General features: G+C 49.7%; 1 protein-coding gene and 1 long non-coding RNA gene across 6 annotated transcripts in view; one reads left to right on the top strand and one right to left on the bottom strand.

Moving 5' to 3' along the window:
• COX10 (cytochrome c oxidase assembly factor heme A:farnesyltransferase COX10) overlaps nucleotides 1–6,465 on the bottom strand; it is an 81,906-nt gene extending 75,441 nt beyond the window's left edge. Inside the window, exon 1 of the mRNA XM_075579679.1 lies at nucleotides 6,350–6,465. The gene's annotated coding sequence lies outside the window, so the exon portion shown is untranslated. The remainder of the gene's footprint in view (nucleotides 1–6,349) is intronic.
• Nucleotides 6,443–24,833, top strand: part of LOC142472610 (uncharacterized) — a 47,766-nt gene continuing 29,375 nt past the window's right edge. For 2 of the 5 annotated variants that reach the window (XR_012789781.1, XR_012789780.1), the window contains exons 1-3: nucleotides 6,443–7,273; nucleotides 9,237–9,383; nucleotides 22,306–22,440. This is a non-coding gene — a long non-coding RNA (uncharacterized LOC142472610). Of the gene's footprint in view, nucleotides 7,274–9,236; nucleotides 9,395–17,642; nucleotides 17,751–22,305; nucleotides 24,071–24,833 lie in introns of those variants that run through there. The other 3 variants (XR_012789778.1, XR_012789777.1, XR_012789779.1) reach the window with 3 other exon arrangements.

The following is a 24,833-nucleotide window of genomic DNA, read 5'->3' as shown; positions in this document are numbered from 1 at the left end:
TTTCAAATCCCAGCGTCGGTTCTTCTGACCTGGGGAAAGCCCCTTTTATCTCGGGCACCGTCAATTAGAGTGTAAGCTCTTCGGAGCAAGGACTGCAGCCACGATGAGCACTTAATAAGAGAAGAAATCATGGTGCGTAGACTAACAATTCCACTACGACACAGAGACATAGGGTGACAAGGAGCAGGCGCTGGGATCCGAACCGGAAGTGATATTACCATTATACAACCCCCTCTCCCACCTCTTATTTAAGCGCGTGCCATCACTTCCCCCTCAAACTGCGCGGCTTGTCCAAAAACACCATATTACATCCGCTTCTATTTTACAAAGCGCGGTTACTTTGCTCGGAAAGATCACAAACCCGCTAATGAAATTCCCCGGAAGTTTCCAGGTTTGAGAGAACAATAGATGGGGAAAATCCTTTAAAATGCGGGACCTCAACGGTAAAGTTTGCCAAAAGTTTACAATCCGGACACCAAAAGCCGCACAGGGTTCTAAATAACGCTAGGCCGCGGATATAGCAGGAGTGCGTGACGGATCGAGTGGCGTCGCGCACGCAATGGAGCTTGAGCGATCCATGGCCTTTGGAATTTCTTTGACGCGTGCGACAAGGGGGGGCGTGGCAGAGGCGGCGCTGTGACGTAACACGGCTGGTTTGTCCTTATTGGCTAAACCGACCCACGTGACCCGCCCATCGCGCGCCAAACACAAAAGTGTTTGACTTGCCAGAAATCTGCTGCGCCGCCGTGCGCTCTATGGCCGGTCGCACGCAGTACGGACGCGGCCTTAGTGCGTCGAACAAGTCAATTTGGCCGAAAGTAAAGCGATTTGTTTTGACCTGAACCCCAGCTCAGGTCGGTTTTCTTGTAGTAAAGACCGTGACATTTTAACCCCCGCGCAAAACTCAAACCCAACTAACGCGCTGAAGTTCAAGTCTAGTAAAAGCACGTCTGCCATTCGCACAAGGAAATGCCGTGTAATGGTACGAGCAGATGCTCCGTGTCCCCCCACATCTACAATTAACCCTGCATGAGAACACTTCAGTTATGGTAAAAAAAACATCTGTATAAAAGCTGACATTTTTACAGGCCAACAATAAAGTAGTCACAGCATCAACCGTGCAGAATTTCACTTAAAAAAACATTTTTTGCTTTTTTTTATGGCAGCAGCTGTCATGTTATGAACCCCCCCTATGTTACTGGTGAACCAGAGGTCCATAAAAAGGTTTTTTTTATGATCCTGGCGAGTGTGATCTACAAGAATATTTCCACTACCTGAGGCAGTGTACCTTGCGCCTAGAAACGATTTACTGGACGTACAGCTCGCCCGTGAGGCTGTTTAGCTAGTGCAGGGGCTGGGTAAATACAGAGCGCTGATTTCTCACACTTTCCATATTCACGCTGCATTGGCGCGAGCTGGATTTATACACAGAGCACTTGTACAAACAGAAGACGTTTACAGGGCAATCTCGCTTTCCGTGAGCCCTGCACAGCTGGAAGGTTCGGCCCGAGTCCTCCCTGTAACATCCACAGGATAAACTCCCCCCCCCCCCCCCTCCAAGAAATGAAGAAAAAACGGGAGGCGTGTACAAACACGGCAATTGAAAGGTTCTAGATCAGGGGTCTTCAGCTGGTGGCCCCTTGCGGGGCCTGGATGTGGCCCTTGGGCTCCAGCTAATTTCAAACTAGTTGCTTGGCCACTCGTGCAGGTTTGCACACGGAAACTCGCTTGTAAATTAAGCTAATGTACACGGGTAGAGAATATGTCATTTAGAATTTTTAGTAGCAAGGGGGGAGTGGGGAGACGGTGGAGTTCGGGGGTGGGGAGAGTGGGATTTGAGGGGGGGGGAGTGGGATTTGAGGGGGGGGAGTGGGATTTGAGGGGGGGAGTGGGATTTGAGGGGGGGAGTGGGATTTGAGGGGGGGGAGTGGGATTTGAGGGGGGGGGAGTGGGATTTGAGGGGGGAGTGGGATTTGGGGGGTGGGAGAGTGGGATTTGGGGGGGAGTGGGATTTGGGGGGGAGTGGGATTTGGGGGGAGAGTGGGATTTGGGGGGGGGGGAGAGTGGGATTTGGGGGGGGAGAGTGGGATTTGGGGGGGGAGAGTGGGATTTGGGGGGGGAGAGTGGGATTTGGGGGGGGAGAGTGGGATTTGGGGGGGGGGGAGAGTGGGATTTGGGGGGGGGGGGAGAGTGGGATTTGGGGGGGGGGAGAGTGGGATTTGGGGGGGGGGAGAGTGGGATTTGGGGGGGGAGAGTGGGATTTGGGGGGGGAGAGTGGGATTTGGGGGGGGAGAGTGGATTTGGGGGGGGGGGGAGAGTGGGATTTGGGGGGGGAGAGTGGGATTTGGGGGGGGAGAGTGGGATTTGGGGGGGGAGAGTGGGATTTGGGGGGGGGGAGAGTGGGATTTGGGGGGGGAGTGGGATTTGGGGGTGGGAGAGTGGGATTTGGGGGGGAGTGGGATTTGGGGGGGAGTGGGATTTGGGGGGGGAGTGGGATTTGGGGGGGAGAGTGGGATTTGGGGGGGAGAGTGGGATTTGGGGGGGGGGAGAGTGGGATTTGGGGGGGGAGAGTGGGATTTGGGGGGGGAGAGTGGGATTTGGGGGGGGAGAGTGGGATTTGGGGGGGGGGGAGAGTGGGATTTGGGGGGGGGGAGAGTGGGATTTGGGGGGGGGGAGAGTGGGATTTGGGGGGGGGGGAGTGGGATTTGGGGGGGGGGAGAGTGGGATTTGGGGGGGGGGAGAGTGGGATTTGGGGGGGGGGGAGAGTGGGATTTGGGGGGGGAGAGTGGGATTTGGGGGGGAGAGTGGGATTTGGGGGGGAGAGTGGGATTTGGGGGGGGGAGAGTGGGATTTGGGGGGGGGGAGAGTGGGATTTGGGGGGGGAGAGTGGGATTTGGGGGGGGAGAGTGGGATTTGGGGGGGGAGAGTGGGATTTGGGGGGGGGGGAGAGTGGGATTTGGGGGGGGGAGAGTGGGATTTGGGGGGGGTAGTGGATTTGAGGGGGGGGGAGTGGGATTTGAGGGGGGAGTGGGATTTGAGGGGGGGGAGTGGGATTTGAGGGGGGGAGTGGGATTTGAGGGGGGAGTGGGATTTGGGGGGTGGGAGAGTGGGATTTGGGGGGGAGTGGATTTGGGGGGGAGTGGATTTGGGGGGGAGAGTGGGATTTGGGGGGAGAGTGGGATTTGGGGGGGAGAGTGGGATTGGGGGGGGGGAGAGTGGGATTTGGGGGGGAGAGTGGATTTGGGGGGAGAGTGGGATTTGGGGGGGAGAGTGGGATTTGGGGGGGGGGGGAGAGTGGGATTTGGGGGGGGGAGAGAGTGGGATTTGGGGGGGGATAGTGGGATTTGGGGGGGGGGAGAGTGGGATTTGGGGGGGGGAGAGTGGGATTTGGGGGGGGAGAGTGGGATTTGGGGGGGGAGAGTGGGATTTGGGGGGGGGGAGTGGGATTTGGGGGGGGGGGAGTGGGGTTTGGGGGGGGGAGAGTGGGATTTGGGGGGGGGGAGAGTGGGATTTGGGGGGGGGGGAGAGTGGGATTTGGGGGGGGGGGAGTGGGATTTGGGGGGGGGGGAGTGGGATTTGGGGGGGAGAGTGGGATTTGGGGGGGGAGAGTGGATTTGGGGGGGAGAGTGGAATTTGGGGGGGAGAGTGGATTTGGGGGGGGGGAGAGTGGGATTTGGGGGGGGGGAGAGTGGGATTTGGGGGGAGGGAGAGTGGATTTGGGGGAGGGAGAGTGGGATTTGGGGGGGGAGAGTGGGATTTGGGGGGGAGAGTGGGATTTGGGGGGAGAGTGGGATTTGGGGGGGGGAGAGTGGATTTGGGGGGGAGTGGGATTTGGGAGGAGAAGAGTGGGATTTGGGGGGAAGAGTGGATTTGGGGAGTGGATTGGGGGAAGAGTGGGATTTGGGGGGGAGAGTGGGATTTGGGGGGGGAGAGTGGATTTGGGGGGAGAGTGGATTTGGGGGGCGAGTGGGATTGGGGGGGGAGTGGGATTGGGGGGGGGAGTGGGATTTGGGTGAGGAGAGTGGATTTGGGGAGAGTGGTTGGAGTGGGATGGGGGGAGAGTGGATTTGGGGGGGGAAGAGTGGGCTGCCAGCAATTCCAGCATCCCCCTGTTTTGTATGACACACACGCAGAGTGACACAATCATAATTGAGAGTTAGGCGGCGCTTATAGTGCACGCGATGACGCGACCAAGCGGCAGCGCTACCAGAAATCTGGTAGTCAACGTTATTTTATTTTTCCAGTGACGGCCTCCCCTTGTGGCCAATCAGAGAGCTTCTCCGTCCCTCTGCCCTCCCCCTTTATGACGTCACTGGCCTTGTAGCCAGCGACGTCGCCTAAACATGAATTGCAACTATCGCAATGGCGACGGCGACGTCACTATAAGCGCAGCCTAAAGGTGGGTAGAGTGGTGCAGCGCTCTGCCTCGCTCCCTCTCATCTCTCCGATACATCCCTTCAACTCCCCCACACGCATGCCAGCCACCCCGTAGCTGGTCACAGTATGCCCTAATCCCGCTTTGCGGTTCTGCTAGCAGTCGGTTGTGGCGATGACAGACAGGTCCGCCATCGCAGCACCGATGCCAGGACTGAAATATAAGGCGCCCGGGATTTCTCCCCCCCTAGAAATGGAATGTTACTGTATATATCCAAATAATACTCTAATACACAGAAACCTGCGCACAGAGGACGCACAGCATTTATTACATCCCGAGCGTGATCTCTGCGTCCAATTTATTACCAGTTTCTGTGGCTCCGCTACTGAGGGATCTGAGCGAATAGTTACAACTACGCAGCACAATGCACTACAGGAGTTATTCCCCTTCTCAGCGCTGAAAAGGACAACACATTGAACCTCTAGGAGGGTAATGCACTGCTCTGACACACAACCCCTAGGACGGTAATGGCCGTGGTCTGTCATACACAGAACCCCTAGGACAGTAATGCCCTGCTCTGACACACATAACCCCTAGGACGGTAATTTCCTGCTCTGCCACACAGAACCCTAGGACGGTAATGCCCTGCTCTGCCACACAGAACCTCTAGGAGGGTAATGTCCTGCTCTGCCACACAGAACCTCTAGGACGGTAATGTCCTGCTCTGCCACACAGAACCTCTAGGAGGGTAATGTCCTGCTGTGACACACAGAACCTCTAGGACAGTAATGCCCTGCTGTGACACACAGAACCTCTAGGAGGCAATGCCCTGCTGTGACACACAGAACCTCTAGGACGGTAATGCCCTGCTCTGACACACAGAACCTCTAGGGCAGTAATTTCCTGCTCTGCCACGCAGAACCTCTAGGACGGTAATGCCCTGCTCTGACACACAGAACCTCTAGGGCAGTAATTTCCTGCTCTGACACGCAGATCCTCTAGGAGGGTAATGCCCTGCTGTGACACACAGAACCTCTAGGAGGGTAATGCCCTGCTGTGACACACAGAACCTCTAGGACGGCAATGTCCTGCTGTGACACACAGAACCTCAAGTAGGGTAATGCCCTGCTGTGCCACACAGAACCTCTAGGAGGGTAATGCCCTGCTGTGACACACAGAACCTCTAGGAGGGTAATGCCCTGCTGTGACACACAGAACCTCTAGGAGGGTAATGCCCTGCTGTGACACACAGAACCTCTAGGAGGGTAATGCACTGCTCTGCCACACAGAACCTCTAGGAGGGTAATGCCCTGCTGTGACACACAGAACCTCTAGGAGGGTAATGCCCTGCTGTGACACACAGAACCTCTAGGAGGGTAATGCACTGCTCTGCCACACAGAACCTCTAGGAGGGTAATGCCCTGCTGTGACACACAGAACCTCTAGGAGGGCAATGCCCTGCTGTGACACTCAGAACCTCTAGGAGGGTAATGCCCTGCGGTGACACACAGAACCTCTAGGAGGGTAATGCCCTGCTGTGACACACAGAACCTCTAGGAGGGTAATGCCCTGCTGTGCCACACAGAACCTCTAGGAGGGTAATGCACTGCTCTGCCACACAGAACCTCTAGGAGGGTAATGCCCTGCTGTGACACACAGAACCTCTAGGAGGGTAATGCCCTGCTGTGACACACAGAACCTCTAGGAGGGTAATGCCCTGCTGTGACACACAGAACCTCTAGGAGGGTAATGCCCTGCTGTGACACACAGAACCTCTAGGAGGGTAATGCCCTGCTGTGACACACAGAACCTCTAGGAGGGTAATGCCCTGCTGTGACACACAGAACCTCTAGGAGGGTAATGCCCTGCTGTGACACACACTGACAGAACCTCTAAAAGCACAGCGCAGACCCGTGGCAGTGGCGGGGTTAGTGGCAGTGGCGGGGTTAGTGGCAGTGGCGGGGTTAGCGGTACCTCTCAGCCCCGCCGCCGGGGACACGCTGCGCCCGCTCTGCCCTCTCACTGCATGCGCGCCGCCATCTTGCCTCGGAGGACCGGGCGGCGCTTCCGGTGACGTATTTCCGGTCCTGCAGAGGTTACCGGAATATAGTGTGTGTGTGTGTGTGTGTGTGTGTGTGTGTGTGTGTGTGTGTGTGTGTGTGTGTGTGTGTGTGTGTGTGTGTGTGTGTGTGTGTGTGTGTGTGTGTGTGTGTGTGTGTGTGTGATCACTTGCGAGCACATTCACGTCTTAGGCGCGTAATATAGTGTGCGCGCGCGTAATATAGTGTGCGCGCGCGTAATATAGTGTGCGCGCGCGTAATATAGTGTGCGCGCGCGTAATATAGTGTGCGCGCGCGTAATATAGTGTGCGCGCGCGTAATATAGTGTGCGCGCGCGTAATATAGTGTGCGCGCGCGTAATATAGTGTGCGCGCGCGTAATATAGTGTGCGCGCGTAATATAGTGTGCGCGTGCGTAATATAGTGAGCGCGCGCGTAATATAGTGTGCGCGTGCGTAATATAGTGAGCGCGCACGTCAATTACAATTGGCTGTGGGAGGCTGATGATACATTCAGTGACGCTGAATACATTAATGGCGCTGTATAAATAAAGACATACATACATTCTGTATTGTACAGCAACACTCGTTATCACCAGATACTTCAATACCCCCAAATCCCCTTTCCAATGAGAAAATAAAACATGAATTACGGGATAAATGAGATGAATTCAGCAAAACTGCCTTTTGATGTTCCCCCACCAGCAAGAGAACGCACCGCTTAAGCCCGAAAGACTGATTTAAAAGGGCAATGGTGCCCAGGAGTATTGTAATTCTGCTGTTCTGTCTGAGGTGGGGATTTCAGAGATCATTCCTCCTGCCATTATCAGAAAACCCAAGGTGAGCCATGGAATGCTTTGCTAGCAACTTGTGTACTGGAGGTAACACTAGCGGTCATAGTGTCTTTAGAAATAAGTTGTTACTTCGAAATATTCTCAATTTGTTAAGACATTTTGGGGGGGGGTATGGAATCCATTTGTGCCATATTGTAGCGTCCTCCAATATTTATGCTTAGGGTATATCAGCTAGTATATATATATTCGAGATTGTCCCTTCTTTCATTGAGTTGTCCCGGAAAGCTCTGTCGAGCGCAGAATTGTCCTATTTTGCACCTTGACGTGAGATGCTTGAACTTTAAATGACTAATGAAATCAGTGATAACAAGATCTCTATGTGAGTGTAACAGTTCCCTTTTCTGATAGATGTCGCCTTACTAAATTATTACAGTTATAAAGTTAGGACACTGCCTGATCATCTTATAATACCCTGACACTCACCCCTGTAGGTGTTACCTTTTCTCCCAGCGCTACGTGTTGGGACAGCGCGCGTCTTTCTCTGCCCAGCCAAGGACAGACATGATAAAAACCAAAGAATATAGCGGCCGCGCAGGAGATGTCATTCAGCCTGAAGCGTTGGCAAATCATTAATCGCGCGTTATGACGTCGCACTTTCAGACTGAAACGGAGATATCCTGAAAACCTGACCTGTTGGCGTGTCTTGAGGACAATACCCTAATCCAGACTTTCCTTTGTTACACAGCGGACAAACGCGCTAGAGACCCATCCAACTTTAAGGCTGCTAAAGCAGACGTCAGTGCAGCCATTCGCACGTCGTTACCCAGAATCCTTATCTGCAGACGCCATCGTCGGTCACTTTGCTGCGCAGCGGTTTTTTTTAAAAAAGGGCGAAAATCCTTTTTCCCAAACCTTTTGGACAAAAATAAAAGTTGAAGCTGAAGCTCGCCTGGTCTCCTAGGGGTTAATTGTCACGTGAGAGCTTCAAACCCCAGCCGCACGTCCCAGAGGACACCCCCTCCCCCCCCCCTTCCTTCTTTTTAGAAGTATATCAAACACTAACATTCATGTTATTTTACTACATTCTGGAGCAATGAAACACTGCCAGAAGACAATATTTATTTCCAATCTACCTGCAATAATTCATCTCTGTCCAAAAATGTTGGACTTTTCCAACTAATCCTCATGGTTTTTTCCGAACATTTGGGGTTCTCGCCGACGATTAGGCTGTGCTTGGGTTGGCTGATTGCGCTGGAAAACTGGCAGGAGGCTTTGAAAGCAGCTGAATGCTTTAATTCAGTGATAGGAGGTGAGGTTTTTGATCAGCTCACCGCTGCCTTCACCATCAGTAACTCTACTATGTTACATGGCGTGGGCTGAAATGTCATATAGCAACATATATTGGGGATGCAGTGAAGAGAAAGAACTTAGTCATTCAGCGCTGGGCTGTGGTTTCAACGTGTCGGCTTCCCTGCATGTTTATACTATGCAGTAAGTTTTTACCTCTAGTTCTTTCCATGCTCACTGATTTATTGCTATTTTATTCCTGCAAAATGACCCCAAAACCTAAATGAATAAGCCTGCTAATCCTCTCTTACTTCAGGACATTATCAGACCTGAAAGGCCCAGGTACACTAAACCCTGTCAAATCAGGGCAAATGTTGTGACGTTACCTAAAACAGGAACGGATGCTGTTCCCCTCCCCCTCCTCCTCCCCCCCGAGTTATCACCTTATCTGAGAACCAATAAATAGTCTGTTTTCTAATGTACCTGGCCAGAGGTATAGTGATACCTGAAAGCTGTGATGTAGGGAAGTGCAGAGCATTGTGGGTGAGCAGGAGAACGGTGTAAGTTTTGGGAAGCCGGGAGACGGCATTAATGTGGCTTTAGCCGCAGACACTGTTCTGGGGGAGAGTGAAATGATACCCGCTGCAGCATTGGCGATACCTCAGTCAACTCAAACTCCAAACAAAACTCAATATTAAGATCACTCTCTGCCTCTGTCACAGAGCCAGACAGGCGGTCACAGCTGCACGCTGAGCATGGCAGCACACCGGGATAAACCATGATGCAGAGCTGGCCTCGCGCTTCCTCCTCTCCGGTCGGTGCCGGCATCCAACTTCCGCCCGACCAGAGGCCCCCGGATCAACCCCAAGGTTAGAAAGAGGTGTGTGCGTGTAGCGCGGGGGGTGGGGGGGTCTTGCCTTCTCCGGAGCCGCCCTCCCTCCTGCAGCGTTGCGTTGTCATGGCAACCTGACATCAAACGACGCCGTGCCGCATGACGTCACATGCCGCTGTGACACCACGATGCCGCTACGCTGCAGGAGGAGGACCGCACTTAAAGCAACCGCTCGTGCCGACAGGTAAGTACCCTTATATACTTCTACCGGGGAGGGTCCCGCCGCCAGCATACCGCCGGGGGACCCGCTAAGGTGTCATTTAACATAGTTATATTCTAAGCGTGACTGCGGTTAAACACTTTGTAACCGTTCCCTCCCTGCAAACGAGAGCTCAGCACTTAGCCGCTCAGAAAGATATCATCGAGATGTGATGATCAGACGTCGCTGTGACAGAACCTCCGGCTTCATCTGGAGGCTTCCGGTGACCTTTAAAAGTCAAGGCTTCCGTTATTAAAGCCGTTCTGCTTTCTGGGTGTAAATGGGATTGCCGGGGCTGTAATATCGCAGCCTCGGTAATGGCTGCAGGATAATTAGCCCAACACAAAATCGTTTTGACATTTCTCTGGAAGTTTGGCCGGGTGAAATGAACGCCTTCTAGTCCCGTTTCATTAATCGCCCCGCGAGGTTTCATAGGAAGATCGTTCTAATCCTTTTAATTGTGTCCTAAAGTTATCCTAACCTTTGTGACCCTGTTTGCACATGTACTAAGCCAGCTTGGACTATTTGCTAAACAGTGCTGAGTATGAAGGTACTTTGTAGGAAAAATCATTCAGCAGAGCCGAAAGAGTGGCGCTGCACAGCCATGAACACAGGGTATAAACAAGGTGGTGACTTAAAAAAAATCCTTTGACGAAGGCTTGAGGGCCGAAACGCGTCAGAGGATCCACCAGCTACCTATGTCTGTTTAATAAACTTTTTTTTTTTAAGTCACCACCTTGTTTATACCCTGTGTTCATGGCTGTGCAGCGCCACTCTTTCGGCTCTGCTGAATGATTTTTCCTGCTTCTGCTGCTTTGCACGCCGGATGACCCTACTCACAGAGGAGGAGACCGCAGGTCACGTGACGACCGTGCGTGAGACCGTTCACACGCCGGGAGCAGCGGTGCCTTCCGTATACAGGAGCCTAGCTGAGGTGCACATCGGGGCATACCCCCCCACCTCACCAACATTGAAGGCGATCACCGCCGGTCATTTGACCGCCCCACGTGACGCTGGAGCCACGGTGGGGTTGGCGGTGCAACATTGCGGCAACATCATTGAAGACCTCCAAGCCAAGATACCCTCCTCAAAACCGTGAGTTCTCATAGCAACCCTTGGTGCCCAGAGCTGGGCCAGTTGCTGACTGCTATTGATACTTTCATATACATTGTGTAAAGGGTTATCTAACTGTTTCTGATGCACCTGACAGGATACATTGTATCCAACTCTACTCTGAAGGTACTTTGTAGTCCAGGGGTTCTCAACTCCCATCCCCAAGACCCCCCCAACAGGTGAGGTTTTCAGGATTCCCTGCTTCAGTACCGGTGGCTCAATCAGTCCCTGCTTCAGCACCGGTGGCTCAATCAGTCCCTGCTTCAGCACAGGTGGCTCAATCAGTCCCTGCTCAGCACCGGTGGCTCAGTCATTGACTGAACTACTGATTGAGCCACCTGTGCTGAAGCAGGGGTATCCTGGAAACCTGGCCTGTTGGGGGGGGGGGCTTGAGGACTGGAGTTGAGAACCCCTGTTAGAGTCCATTCAAGTCAATGGGCCACACAGTGCCTAATACGCCTTAGCACCAATTAGCAAATGTGGCCCTTTAGCACTCTGTGTTACTGGCACTGAATTAGCGTTTGAGTGCAGGGGCTAATCGTCCTACGCTGATCAATGCTGTGCGTTCACTTCATGAAAGCAAAGTATTATCAAGTCCTGAGGATATCCAGCCCTATACCCTAATCTCCAGACCCCTGTCCCCCCCCCCCCCCGCGGACTTCCCACAGCCCCGTAAATCCGCCCCTTACAAACGACCCCGGCTCATATCAGTAACACAGTGTTTAATTAAAAGTTTCCATATGGGAGCAGGGTTTGCGTTTGGGGCTGGGAGGGGGAGGGGATAAAACCTCTGCGAACAGTAAGGGGTATTGAGATGTTTTTTTTTTTATGGGATAAATTCTGGCACCAGCCAGGTTCTCAACACTGAGTCCACTATGAGCCCACAAGTCAAACAGGGAGGGCTACAGTAAGCGGAGCGCTGCATAAAGCGTCCGTCTGTGGGAGCGCCGGGGCTGTTTATTTTCCAGTTGCTGTTACATAACGTCAAGTAAAAGCTTTCACTGGGAGACTTTATAATGCGGTCATTATTGTGCCATTACTCTTACCTGCAGATTCCGTGCGGGCTGTGATTCCTTTTAGTGGAACACCGCCAACGTTCTTCATGGCGTGTTCAGAGCTTTTGGATCCCCCCCCCCCCCCGTAGGTCCGCGGGCGTGTAACTCTCGCCGTTTTCCCGCGATTCACCCTCATTTGGAGTCTGTCACGGATGTCCGTATTCAGTGGAAGCCATTCAGTGTCCCCAAATCCCACAGATTGGGGGTCCTCGGGGGGGGGGGATCTGGACCACAACACGGCATTATCTATAGAAGAAAACGGTCACCTTGAGTGGTGAGACCTTAACCAGCGAGACTGACGGCAAATCTGGTGATGGCGCGGATATCAATATTCTGTTGCTAGGCTGAGAGCAGAGGCCGAGGCCTGATGGAAACTCCGGGAAAGAGCGAGATTTAAAGTGAGACGCCAGCTCGCGATTCAGGGATACAGCGAACATGATGCGTTATATTCCCATTCTGCGCCGTGCGATGTTCTACGCGTCTGTGACCCTGGCGGCGCTGAAACGCTGTGGATTGCGGCAGGCGTAAGCTTGTAAGGGGTCCATGTTAAAATAGATTTGAAGCAAAAGGTGACACTGCTCATTTGCATGTAATTTCCCTGTAGGGTTGCCAGGCGGCTTCCCCAAAAATACTGGACACAATGGTTAAAGGTGTGACGCGCTCGAGACACACACACACACTTCTCACCTTTCGGCTCCATGCTGTTTCCTCTCCTTGGCCCCACCCCCTGGCTCCTGACACCTCCTCCTGATTGGCTGCATTACCCAGCAGCAGCCAATCAGGATGGAAGAAGCTGCCCAACCCCCCAGCAGCAGCCCTGCTCAGGGAAATCCCGCGGCCCCCAAGACGGTCAGGTCACTATATCCAGAGAGGTAATACCGGTGTACACATACACGCCCAGAGAGGTAATACCGGTGTACACATACACGCCCAGAGAGGTAATACCGGTATACACATACACGTCCAGAGAGGTAATACCGGTATATACATACACGCCCAGAGAGGTAATACCGGTATACACATACACGTCCAGAGAGGTAATACCGGTATATACATACACGCCCAGAGAGGTAATACCGGTATACACATACACGCCCAGAGAGGTAATACCGGTATACACATACACGCCCAGAGAGGTAATACCGGTATACACATACACACCCAGAGAGGTAATACCGGTATACACATACACGCCCAGAGAGGTAATACCGGTATACACATACACGCCCAGAGAGGTAATACCGGTATACACATACACGTCCAGAGAGGTAATACCGCTATACACATACACACCCAGAGAGGTAATACCGGTATACACATACACCCCCAGAGAGGTAATACCGGTATACACATACACGCCCAGAGAGGTAATACCGGTATACACATACACGCCCAGGGAGATAATACCGGTATACACATACACGCCCAGAGAGGTAATACCGGTATACACATACACGCCCAGAGAGGTAATACCGGTATACACATACACTCCCAGAGAGGTAATACCGGTATACACGTACACGCCCAGAGAGGTAATACCGGTATGTACACGTACACGCCCAGAGAAGTAATACCGGTATACACGTACACGCCCAGAGAGGTAATACCGGTATACACGTACACGCCCAGAGAGGTAATACCGGTATACACGTACACCCCCAGAGAGGTAATACCAGTATACACATACACGCCCAGAGAGGTAATACCGGTATACACAGACACGCCCAGAGAGGTAATACCGGTATACACATACACGCCCAGAGAGGTAATACCGGTATACACATACACGCCCAGAGAGGTAATACCGGTATACACATACACGCCCAGAGAGGTAATATCGGTATACACATACACGCCCAGAGAGGTAATACCGGTATACACATACACTCCCAGAGAGGTAATACCGGTATACACATACACGCCCAGAGAGGTAATACCGGTATACACATACACGCCCAGAGAGGTAATACCGGTATACACATACACGCCCAGAGAGGTAATACCGGTATACACATACACGCCCAGAGAGGTAATACCGGTATACACATACACGCCCAGAGAGGTAATACCGGTATACACATACACGCCCAGAGAGGTAAAACCGGTATACACATACACGCCCAGAGAGGTAATACCGGTATACACATACACGCCCAGAGAGGTAATACCGGTATACACATACACTCCCAGAGAGGTAATACCGGTATACACATACACGCCCAGAGAGGTAATACCGGTATACACATACACTCCCAGAGAGGTAATACCGGTATACACGTACACGCCCAGAGAGGTAATACCGGTATGTACACGTACACGCCCAGAGAAGTAATACCGGTATACACGTACACGCCCAGAGAGGTAATACCGGTATACACGTACACGCCCAGAGAGGTAATACCGGTATACACGTACACCCCCAGAGAGGTAATACCAGTATACACATACACGCCCAGAGAGGTAATACCGGTATACACAGACACGCCCATAGAGGTAATACCGGTATACACATACACGCCCAGAGAGGTAATACCGGTATACACATACACGCCCAGAGAGGTAATACCGGTATACACATACACGCCCAGAGAGGTAATACCGGTATACACATACACGCCCAGAGAGGTAATACCGGTATACACATACACGCCCAGAGAGGTAATACCGGTATACACATACACGCCCAGAGAGGTAATACCGGTATACACATACACGCCCAGAGAGGTAATACCGGTCTACACATACACGCCCAGAGAGGTAATACCGGTATACACATACATGCCCAGAGAGGTAACACCGGTATACACATACACCCCCAGAGACGTAATACCGGTATGCACATACACGCCCAGAGAGGTAATACCGGTATGCACATACACGCCCAGAGAGGTAATACCGGTATACACATACACACCCAGAGAGGTAATACCGGTATACACATACACGCCCAGAGAGGTAATACCGGTATACACATACACGCCCCGTATTGACTCATTATTTACTGGACAGTGACCAAATACAGGACAGTCCGGGTTCAATACTGGACACACTATTACCCAGAATCCCTGGCTGCAGCGGAAGCACTGTATGCTAAGAGATAATGGGGAAGGGCAGGGTTGCAGACCAGTATGAGACACGTGAATGTGCCCACACGGGATATTTTCATTTGCTGCATTCCCATTTTAGAAATAATCAGAATAAAGGATTTAGAAGTGGTGGGAGATGTAGGGAGAATGGACTTCCCGACATGTCCTAGCCATAAGTTGTATGGAAGGTCCCCACAATACTGTCAGATCTTCGTGCTGGGTGACGTTTGGAGGTCTCCGAGATTTATGCTTTTGCGAAATTGCCGGACCACCGTGAACCTGCTGGAAAGAATAATTTGCAAGGTCAGCCTCCGCTATTCCTGCCTCTCTCCTGCCCTTCCGACCTCTAGAACAAACTAATTGAAATATCCCTGACTGCTTTCCCCCCTCCGTGGGATTGAATAGATACAGTATATCGTACACATCATTTCCCAACGAGCACCTAACCCCCCGGGCGCCAGGTGTAAAAAAAAATAAATGTTTTTTCTGTGGGAACAAATGAAAAGAGCGCATTGCGTTCAAAAAAATCTTTAATCGGCGTATGTTGGTGTCGGTATCCATGTTCTTACACGCGGCGTGCGCGGTTTCTTATTCTTTGCACGGTGTGCGTCCAATTCATATGAAAGCACGAAGAATTGTTGTATTGGTCTTTTAGTGGCACTAAAAGTATCGAGGAAAAACATTCCCATGCCAACGAATGCAATTTTCTTGGTTAATAAAGCTGAAGCAGCATTTGCTGAAGCGCTTTGATTTTCGTCATGTTAATATTTTCTGTGGAATACAGAAATACAGAAGGGGGAATTCCCAGCGTACTCGTGTATTAGTGAGTCCCTCTGCTTACATTTTAGGATCTCCGACAAATGAAGTCCGTGTTTAATCGAGGAATAGTCTAGGAGAAGTGGTGGTCTACAAGCTTTAGGGAACAAGAGTTACTTCATTGCGTTCAATCAATGTCAACCAAGCTGGAGTCCTCTAAAATCAGGTGGCTAAGCTGAAGCAGTATTTTTGCAGCCAGAAGACTTTCATAAATGACCCCTCAAATGGACCATAAAGTTAAAGAAGACCACCTGTTTTCCGCTTGTTAATTGTTTTTCATGTTCGTGTTAAGAAGCCTGTATTTCCGATCGTGATTGTGAATGACGCAGCTTGCGATGTTTGCTCAGCTTTCTGATCACTTAATACTGTACCTGGCATCAAAAAGCATAAAAACTGTGATTTTAACAGGGAAAATAACATACCCCGAACATACTATAAACTGCTTGTAACTTGTTGCATTAGGGGAGCGCCAACATCTGTACATAAAACACCCTTCAGTTCATTGACATTCATTTCCGTGCAAAACGCTGCGACTGCTGAGAGGTACAGACCAAAATCTGGTCTCCGAAATGATGGGAAAATCTTAAAACACTCAAATATGTGAAGAGGGAGAACAGAACAAGTGGGAAAACACCACTTCACCCCTGAAGAAGCGAGGACGGCCTTGGGAAACGCGTTGGGTTGGAGATTAAGGTCCCTCGGCCCCGTCTCGTGTGACTTCATCCCACTGCGTCCGTAGCAAAAGAGGAACTGGAAGCAAGCAAGGGTTGTCTGGGGGTACCGACTAAGGCGGGAGGTGCAGTATAGAGCAGGAGTGGCCAACTCCAGTCCTCAAGGGCCAGCAACCGGTCAGGTCTTCAGGATATCCCTACTTCGACTGAGCCACTAATTGAGCCACCTGGGATAACCTCAAAACATGACATGTAGGGGGGCTTGAGGACTGCAGTCGAGCGCCCCTACTGTTAAAGGTTTTGGTCTTTAGCACAGTCAAAGACTGAGCCAGTGTTTGAGCCACCTGTGCTGAAGCAGGGATATCCTGAAAATATGACCTGTTGGTGGCTCTTGAGGACTGGAGTTGGCCGCCGCTGGTATAGAGGCAGCGACAATAACACTGGCAGAGAGAAACAGCGGGAGAGGAGACCGGTCACACAGCATGTGTTTGCTCAACACTTGCATTGTTTCATGTTTAGTCGGCCGTAATAGGGACGCTGCTCTGTGAGACGGGGTTCCTGCTTCAGCACACGTCTGTAAACAATCTGTGTAAGTGAAATCCTACGTATAACTGCCCGCTGCTCCCACATCATCCCTGCGAGCGCCTGAAAATCACGTTATCCCGTCAAACGCAATTCCAACTTCAACCCTCCGAGCAAAAGCAATAAGTGATTTTTAATTTCATGCTGAGGATTTATAGGCGGGACAGGACCGGCCTTATTGAAAAGGCAATTTATGAGGGATGGGGTCAGGTGTAATAACGGGTGGACGCTGCAATAAAGCAGCACACACCCTTTCACTGCCAGAGAGGTTAGAAACCCATCGTTCTGTAAGAAGAAAGCCGCATTGTACGGAGGTGAACACATCGTTAAAAGAAGGTTCTCTGGGTATGAAAATAAAACAGCGACTCGTCAGATCTCTTCTCCGGAGCTTCACCGGCCTTAATCCCTATTAATAGGGAGATATAGGTGAAAGGGTTAAACCGGGTGTTTTGGCAGCGAGGGGGGGTGGGGGGGGGGGGGGTGCTGACAGATTTCCAGCTGTCCGCAGATCAGCAAGGAATGTTCTCATTAATCCCTTCCCAATTAAACATAAACAGACTGAAATGAAGGGACGTAATGCAATATGCAGCAGACAAACTGTGATCCACAGCGCAGGCAAAGTGTGTCCCAGCCTTGTTCCCCCACCCCGCACCCTTACTGGGTACCCCCCCCCCCCCCCGTCCTTTTATCAATTGCCCCGTTTTTATTTTAAAGGTTCTGAAAAATCTGGGGAGAAGCTGAAAATACTGCAAGTTATAGTATAATGCCAATCTAATTGTACGCGTTACAATTTCAGCGTTCTCATGATTACGGCTCGTAAAGGTAAGGAATGTTGTAGTCAAATTCAGCTTTTCTGTTCTTTTAAATGCAAGCTAGGGTGGCCAGGTGTCCAGTATTGAACCGGACGGTCATATTTGGAAACTCTGTCCAGTACAATATGAGGTAATATTGGACATGTATGTGTCTGGTATTACCTCTCTGGGTGTGTATGTGTCTGGTATTACCTCTCTGGGCGTGTATGTGTCTGGTATTACCTCTCTGAACATGTATGTGTATACCGGTATTACCTCTCTGAACATGTATGTGTATACCGGTATTACCTCTCTGGGCGTGTATGTGCATACCGGTATTACCTCTCTGGGTGTGTATGGGTATACTGGTATTACCTCTCTGGGTGTGTATGTGTATACTGGTATTACCTCTCTGGGCGTGTACTGTATGTGTATACCGGTATTACCTCTCTGGGCGTGTATGTGTATACCGGTATTACCTCTCTGGGTGTGTATGGGTATACTGGTATTACCTCTCTGGGCGTGTATGTGTATACCGGTATTACCTCTCTGGGCGTGTATGTGTATACCGGTATTACCTCTCTGGGTGTGTATAGGTATACTGGTATTACCTCTCTGGACGTGTATGTATATACTGGTATTACCTCTCTGGGTGTGTATGTATATACTGGTATTACCTCTCTGGGTGTGTATGGGTATACCGGTATTACCTCTCTGGGCGTGTACGTGTATACCGGTATTACCTCTCTGGGTGTGTATGTGTATACCGGTATTACCTCTCTGGGCGTGTACGTGTATACCGGTATTACCTCTCTGGGCGTGTATGTGTATACCGGTATTACCTCTCTGAACGTGTATGTGTATACCGGTATAACCTCTCTGGGCGTGTATGTGTATACCGGTATTACCTCTCTGAACATGTATGTGTATACTGGTATTACCTCTCTGGGTGTGTATGTGTATACCGGTATTACCTCTCTGGGCGTGTATGTGTATACCGGTATTACCTCTCTGGGCGCGTATGTGTATACCAGTACCGCCTCTCTGGGCGTGTATGTGTATACCGGTATTACCTCTCTGGGAGTGTATGTGTACACCGGTATTACCTCTCTGGGCGTGTATGTGTATACCGGTATTACCTCTCTGGGCGTGTATGTGTATACCGGTATTACCTCTCTGGGCGTGTATGTGCATACCGGTATTACCTCTCTGGGTGTGTATGGGTATACTGGTATTACCTCTCTGGGTGTGTATGTGTATACTGGTATTACCTCTCTGGGCGTGTACTGTATGTGTATACCGGTATTACCTCTCTGGGCGTGTATGTGTATACCGGTATTACCTCTCTGGGTGTGTATGGGTATACTGGTATTACCTCTCTGGGCGTGTATGTGTATACCGGTATTACCTCTCTGGGCGTGTATGTGTATACCGGTATTACCTCTCTGGGTGTGTATAGGTATACTGGTATTACCTCTCTGGACGTGTATGTATATACTGGTATTACCTCTCTGGGTGTGTATGTATATACTGGTATTACCTCTCTGGGTGTGTATGGGTATACCGGTATTACCTCTCTGGGCGTGTACGTGTATACCGGTATTACCTCTCTGGGTGTGTATGTGTATACCGGTATTACCTCTCTGGGCGTGTACGTGTATACCGGTATTACCTCTCTGGGCGTGTATGTGTATACCGGTATTACCTCTCTGAACGTGTATGTGTATACCGGTATAACCTCTCTGGGCGTGTATGTGTATACCGGTATTACCTCTCTGAACATGTATGTGTATACTGGTATTACCTCTCTGGGTGTGTATGTGTATACCGGTATTACCTCTCTGGGCGTGTATGTGTATACCGGTATTACCTCTCTGGGCGCGTATGTGTATACCGGTACCGCCTCTCTGGGCGTGTATGTGTATACCGGTATTACCTCTCTGGGTGTGTATGTGTATACCGGTATTACCTCTCTGGGCGTGTATGTGTATACCGGTATTACCTCTCTGGGCGTGTATGTGTATACTGGTATTACCACTCTGGGTGTGTATGTGTATACTGGTATTACCTCTCTGGGCGTGTATGTGTATACCGGTATTACCTCTCTGGGCGTGTATGTGTATACTGGTATTACCACTCTGGGTGTGTATGTGTATACTGGTATTACCACTCTGGGTGTGTATGTGTATACCGGTATTACCTCTCTGGGCGCGTATGTGTATACCGGTATCGCCTCTCTGGGCATGGTTTTTTCACAAGGCACCCAAAAGTTTAGGGGGAGGCACCCATGGGTGACAGTGCAACACTGCTATAGGCAATACTGTATGTAGTGGTTACAAGAAAGTGAAAACTTCCTATATTCAATAAGACTTTTCAGCACAGAAACATTGCGTATTTGAGTATACACGCCATACTCCCTACCCCCTTTGTATCTAAAGCTTCTCCCGCCTTAAACCTTTCTCACTTACTGCCCCACACCTCTGGAATTCCCTTCCCCTCAGTACCTGACTAGCACCCTCTCTATCCACCTTTAAGACCCACCTTAAAACACACCTGCTTAACGAAGCATACGAGTAGCACCGTTCCTGATAATTAACACCTCATACATAAAGCTTGGCCCCTTGCTGACGCACTTACCAGAACACCTTCCTACTGTCTCTGTACGTTCTTCCTACCTACCAATTAGATTGTAAGCTCTTCAGAGCAGGGACTCCTTTTCCTAAATGCTACTTGTATGTCTGAAGCACTTCTTCCCAGTATGTGTTATTTGTATTATTTGTTATTTATATGATTGTTGTGTGTATTACTGCTGTGAAGCGCTGTGTACATTAATGGCGCTATATAAATAAACATATACATACATACTTACCCTCATTGTACTGTGTTGCAGTATATGTTGTCGCTTTACAAATAAACGATGATGATAATCAGTAGTCGACAAATCACCAAAAAATCTACTCGCCGAACAAAAAAAATCTACTCGCCACCTAGTACCACACGTGCTGCTTGGGCCAATAGGAGCTCGCCACGATGTTAAATCCACTCGCCCGGGGCGAGCAAATGTATAGGTTTGTCGAACACTGATGATAATACAGTACTTACATACTTCGTAACAAAAGAGAGGAGAAGTCACAGGAAATGCTCCAGGTTTACCAAGATTAATAAATTACAATAAAATATTGAAAGGGTAAAAACAGCACAATTAATCACTATTAAATATACATATATATTAGCATATATTAACATTAATTTTTCATAGTTTAACCTGGTAATAATTTTATTGTGGTAATAATTATAGCTTCGTGTTAACGAGGGTTAAATTGACCTAATAAAGCCCCCCGGCGTTAATTTACAAGTTAAAAAAAAATCTGGTAATGAAAAGGATTTCCCCCCCAAACCATCAGTCATGGAACTTTAATAGGGGAACATGTGTTTAATGGGTTCATATGTGACATTGCATATTTAACACGTTACGTGCAATATGCTTCAATTATATATATATACAGTATATATGCACACTCTCCATCTTTCCATCCTAGGGGAGGTGAGAACTTGATCTGTTATTTCCTGTCTCGCACTTCGTTAAACGCCAGATTGCGCTCATTTGCACGCCGGATTTGCATACAGAAGGGGCGAGACAAAACGTAACCGGTCAGGTCAGGTGGATCAATCAGTCCCTGCTTCAGCACAAGTGGCCCAATCAGTCCCTGCTTCAGCACAGATCGCTCAATCAGAAGCTCAGTCTTCGACTGAGCCTCTGATTGAGCCACCAGTGCTGAAGCAGGGATATCCTGAAATCCTGACCTGTTGGGGGGGTCTTGAGCACTGGAGCTGGGCCCCCCCTGCTTTAGAAGCGTATTCATTAAAATGCGGGATTAGCAGTTTATTAAACAATCGTCCAAACCGCGCAGCGCGGTATTTTATTGCAGCGGTTACGTTTTGTCTCGCCCGTTCCGTATGCAAATCCGGCGTGCAAATGAGCGCAATCTGGTCAATACTTTGTTAAAAATAAAACCAAAAGGCAAAGAAGAACGGTCCGCTTGGATTGCCGCTTTAATAGAATGCCCTTCCCCTCAATACCCGACTAGCACCCTCTCTATCCACCTTTAAGACCCACCTTAAAACACACCTGCTTAAAGAAGCATATGAGTAGCTCCGTGGCTAACACTATACACCAGATACATAAAGCTTGGCCCCTGCAGACGCACTTACCAGAACTCCCTCCTACTGTCTCTGTACGTTCTTCCTACCTACCAATTAGACTGTAAGCTCTTCGTTTCAAGGACTCCTTTTTCTACATTTTACTTTTATGTCTGAAGCACTTCTTCCCATTATGTGTTATTTATATTATTTGTTATTTATATGATGTCACGTGTATTACTGCTGTGACAAGCTATGTACATTAATGGCGCTATATAAATAAAGATATACATACAGTGCATACATAATATATACATACATGCATAATAGGAGTGTTTGAATTGGAAGCACAGTCTGTTAGGCGGTCAGCAGTAGGTCAGGGGCCTTATCAGCCGGTCTCTTGCTCTGCTGTTGATTTATCTTTATATTCACTTGTTGTATTACAGCTCCAGAGACCCCCTGCTGTGCCGTCCACTTGCAAAGCTCATTTAATACACACACTTTGCGAAGCCTTCAACGTACCGTTTCATTCAAGTGAAGGAGCCTGAAGATGCCTGAAGGATCTGCACCATTTATCGACCGTAGGTTATGCAGGCCCGTATATAGGCATCGGCATACTAAAACTGGGCCTAGGGCGGCAAATTTCAGGGGCCCAGCAAATTACGGGTTGGGGGGGGCGGTGCTGCGGTGACAGAGACCCCGCTCTCTTCCCCACAACAATGAAACTGATTACTGGGGGAGAGCGCGGGGCCCCTGTAACTCTCTTGCCTCCTCCCGTAGTGTCGCCCTTCTCCTTCTGCAGCGTCGCAGCGTCGAGGGACACCGCAACATTACGTGGCGACGCGTTGCCATGACAATCATGGAAACGCGTCGCCACGTGTCGTTAGGATGCTGCAAGAGGAGGAGGCCGAGGCGGCAAAAAGGTAAATGGCTATGGTGGCCTTTGGGCGACAAAATTCTAAAACCGTCTATGACGCCCAATAGGTAACGGTGGCCCCCACAGCTGGTCTCTATAGCCAGGGACAGGTTCAACCAAGAGGATTATAATATTCTGACCAAACACACACACAGTCCCTACAAGCTCAGAACCCAAACTCACCCCAACATATACACGTCGATCTGAGTGGCATCAATGAATTTAAGGTTTGAGGCAGTGGCGAGGGGATCCGGGTGGCGTGAATGAGTTTGAGGCAGTGGCGAGGGTTTCCGAGTGAGGTGAATGAATTTAAGGTTTGAGGCAGTGGCGAGGGGATCCGAGTGGCGTGAATGAGTTTGAGGTTTGAGGCAGTGGCGAGGGGATCCGAGTGGCGTGAATGAGTTTGAGGCAGTGGCGAGGGTTTCCGAGTGAGGTGAATGAATTTAAGGTTTGAGGCAGTGGCGAGGGGATCCGAGTGGCGTGAATGAGTTTGAGGTTTGAGGCAGTGACGAGGGGATCCGGGTGGTGTGAATGAATGAAAGGTTTGAGGCAGTGGCGAGGGGATCCGAGTCGCGTGAATGAGTTTGAGGTTTGAGGCTGTGGCAGGAATTGTTTTGCTTGGGAAATTGCATTGTTCTCGTACAATACCTCAGGGCTGGATAATAACACACTTTGAGATGGTTCCTTCTTCACTACATTGACATCAGGGAACAATTTACGAAGGTTTTTTGTCGCTTTGTGAGAACACAATTAAAAGTATTTAGAACGTCACTGAGTGGACTAGAAACGGGATAAATGTGTTCTTTAATTGTCTCTTAGGAGCAGTGTTTGGGAATTTGCGTTAGATGTACGGTAGATTAGATACTGCTAAGAAATCACAATAGTTCCCAGAAGAACTGAACAGGCTGATTGCTGTACAACTTTGCAATAAAATGAAAGCATTTAGCCATGCAACACAGTCAGTATCACGCTAGAATTTAAAGCTGCAGTTCAAGCTGCCGTTAAAAAAAAAAAAAATTCCATTCAATATGTGCATCAATACAAACTGCAAACTGCCAATCGATTCATTCTCCTGAAGAGTCGGATCGGGGTTCTTTATATCACTGTCAGGGCAGCAGAAGAGGACCAAAGATGCAAAGTTCTGTGAGGAAGATCATGTGACCAGTCAGTCACTAGATACAATTGGTGCACTGCTAGAGAGAGGGCGGGGCTCAAAAAGGGGTGTGCCAGAGCCTGACTCAGAAGAGGAAGGGGATGTGAGTTTGTAAATGGTTGCTATAGAAACAAAACAGCTTGTTACATTTGAATACATTAAAAAAATGCAATGCTACAAGTATTTTCTCATAGTACAGAACTGATTTATTAAAAAACACACACGTGGGATATTGCTCAGTCCGCAGCTTTAAGACGTGTCTGCAAAGAATAACCAATATCACATATTAGCAAAATCTCTGTCGCTTTCTTAATACAAAGATACAATACAATGGCCTGCACGGTATCTTGGCAGCGAAGGAGTTAATAAGAGGAAGGTTCCAAGCCAGGGACAGATCTGAAATGGGGGTGACTGGGGGCTACTCTAAATAATAGTCCAGGTGTTTCTAATCCTACTCTAAATAGCTCTGACAATGTTCGCTGGACGGGCTTCCATTAGCCGTGGACAGATGGCCCGATCATTGATCACCACTAAAAATTGGCACTCCCGTAAATATTTCTGCATTAAGCTACACATTACTGGAGCTGTAAAAAGCTGCCTGGGCTGGGGATGTTTATGGGAATGTGGCAGAAACCCCCATTAAACGCAGATTTACTGTCCCAAACAACATGGTAGCACGGATCGGCATCCAGACGGGACGGGTAAGTTAACACTCTTCTGCATTAGCACATTCCCAAGACAAGCACTGGGCATGTCACAAAATCACACGGGTGTTTGGCTGTGTGGGTGTTTGGTGACCTCCATTAGTCCTACAGGGAAGGTCTGTGATAGGGGTTCTCTCACTTCTAGGGTTTTGTTCACACTTCAGTGGACCAACATGTGAGTTCTTCATAGCGAAAATTATA

Source organism: Ascaphus truei, chromosome 22, assembly GCF_040206685.1.
Source record: "Ascaphus truei isolate aAscTru1 chromosome 22, aAscTru1.hap1, whole genome shotgun sequence".
Taxonomy (NCBI): domain Eukaryota; kingdom Metazoa; phylum Chordata; class Amphibia; order Anura; family Ascaphidae; genus Ascaphus; species Ascaphus truei.
The sequence above is the reverse complement of the archived record's forward strand: the minus strand, read 5'-3'. Positions and strand labels throughout refer to the sequence as shown.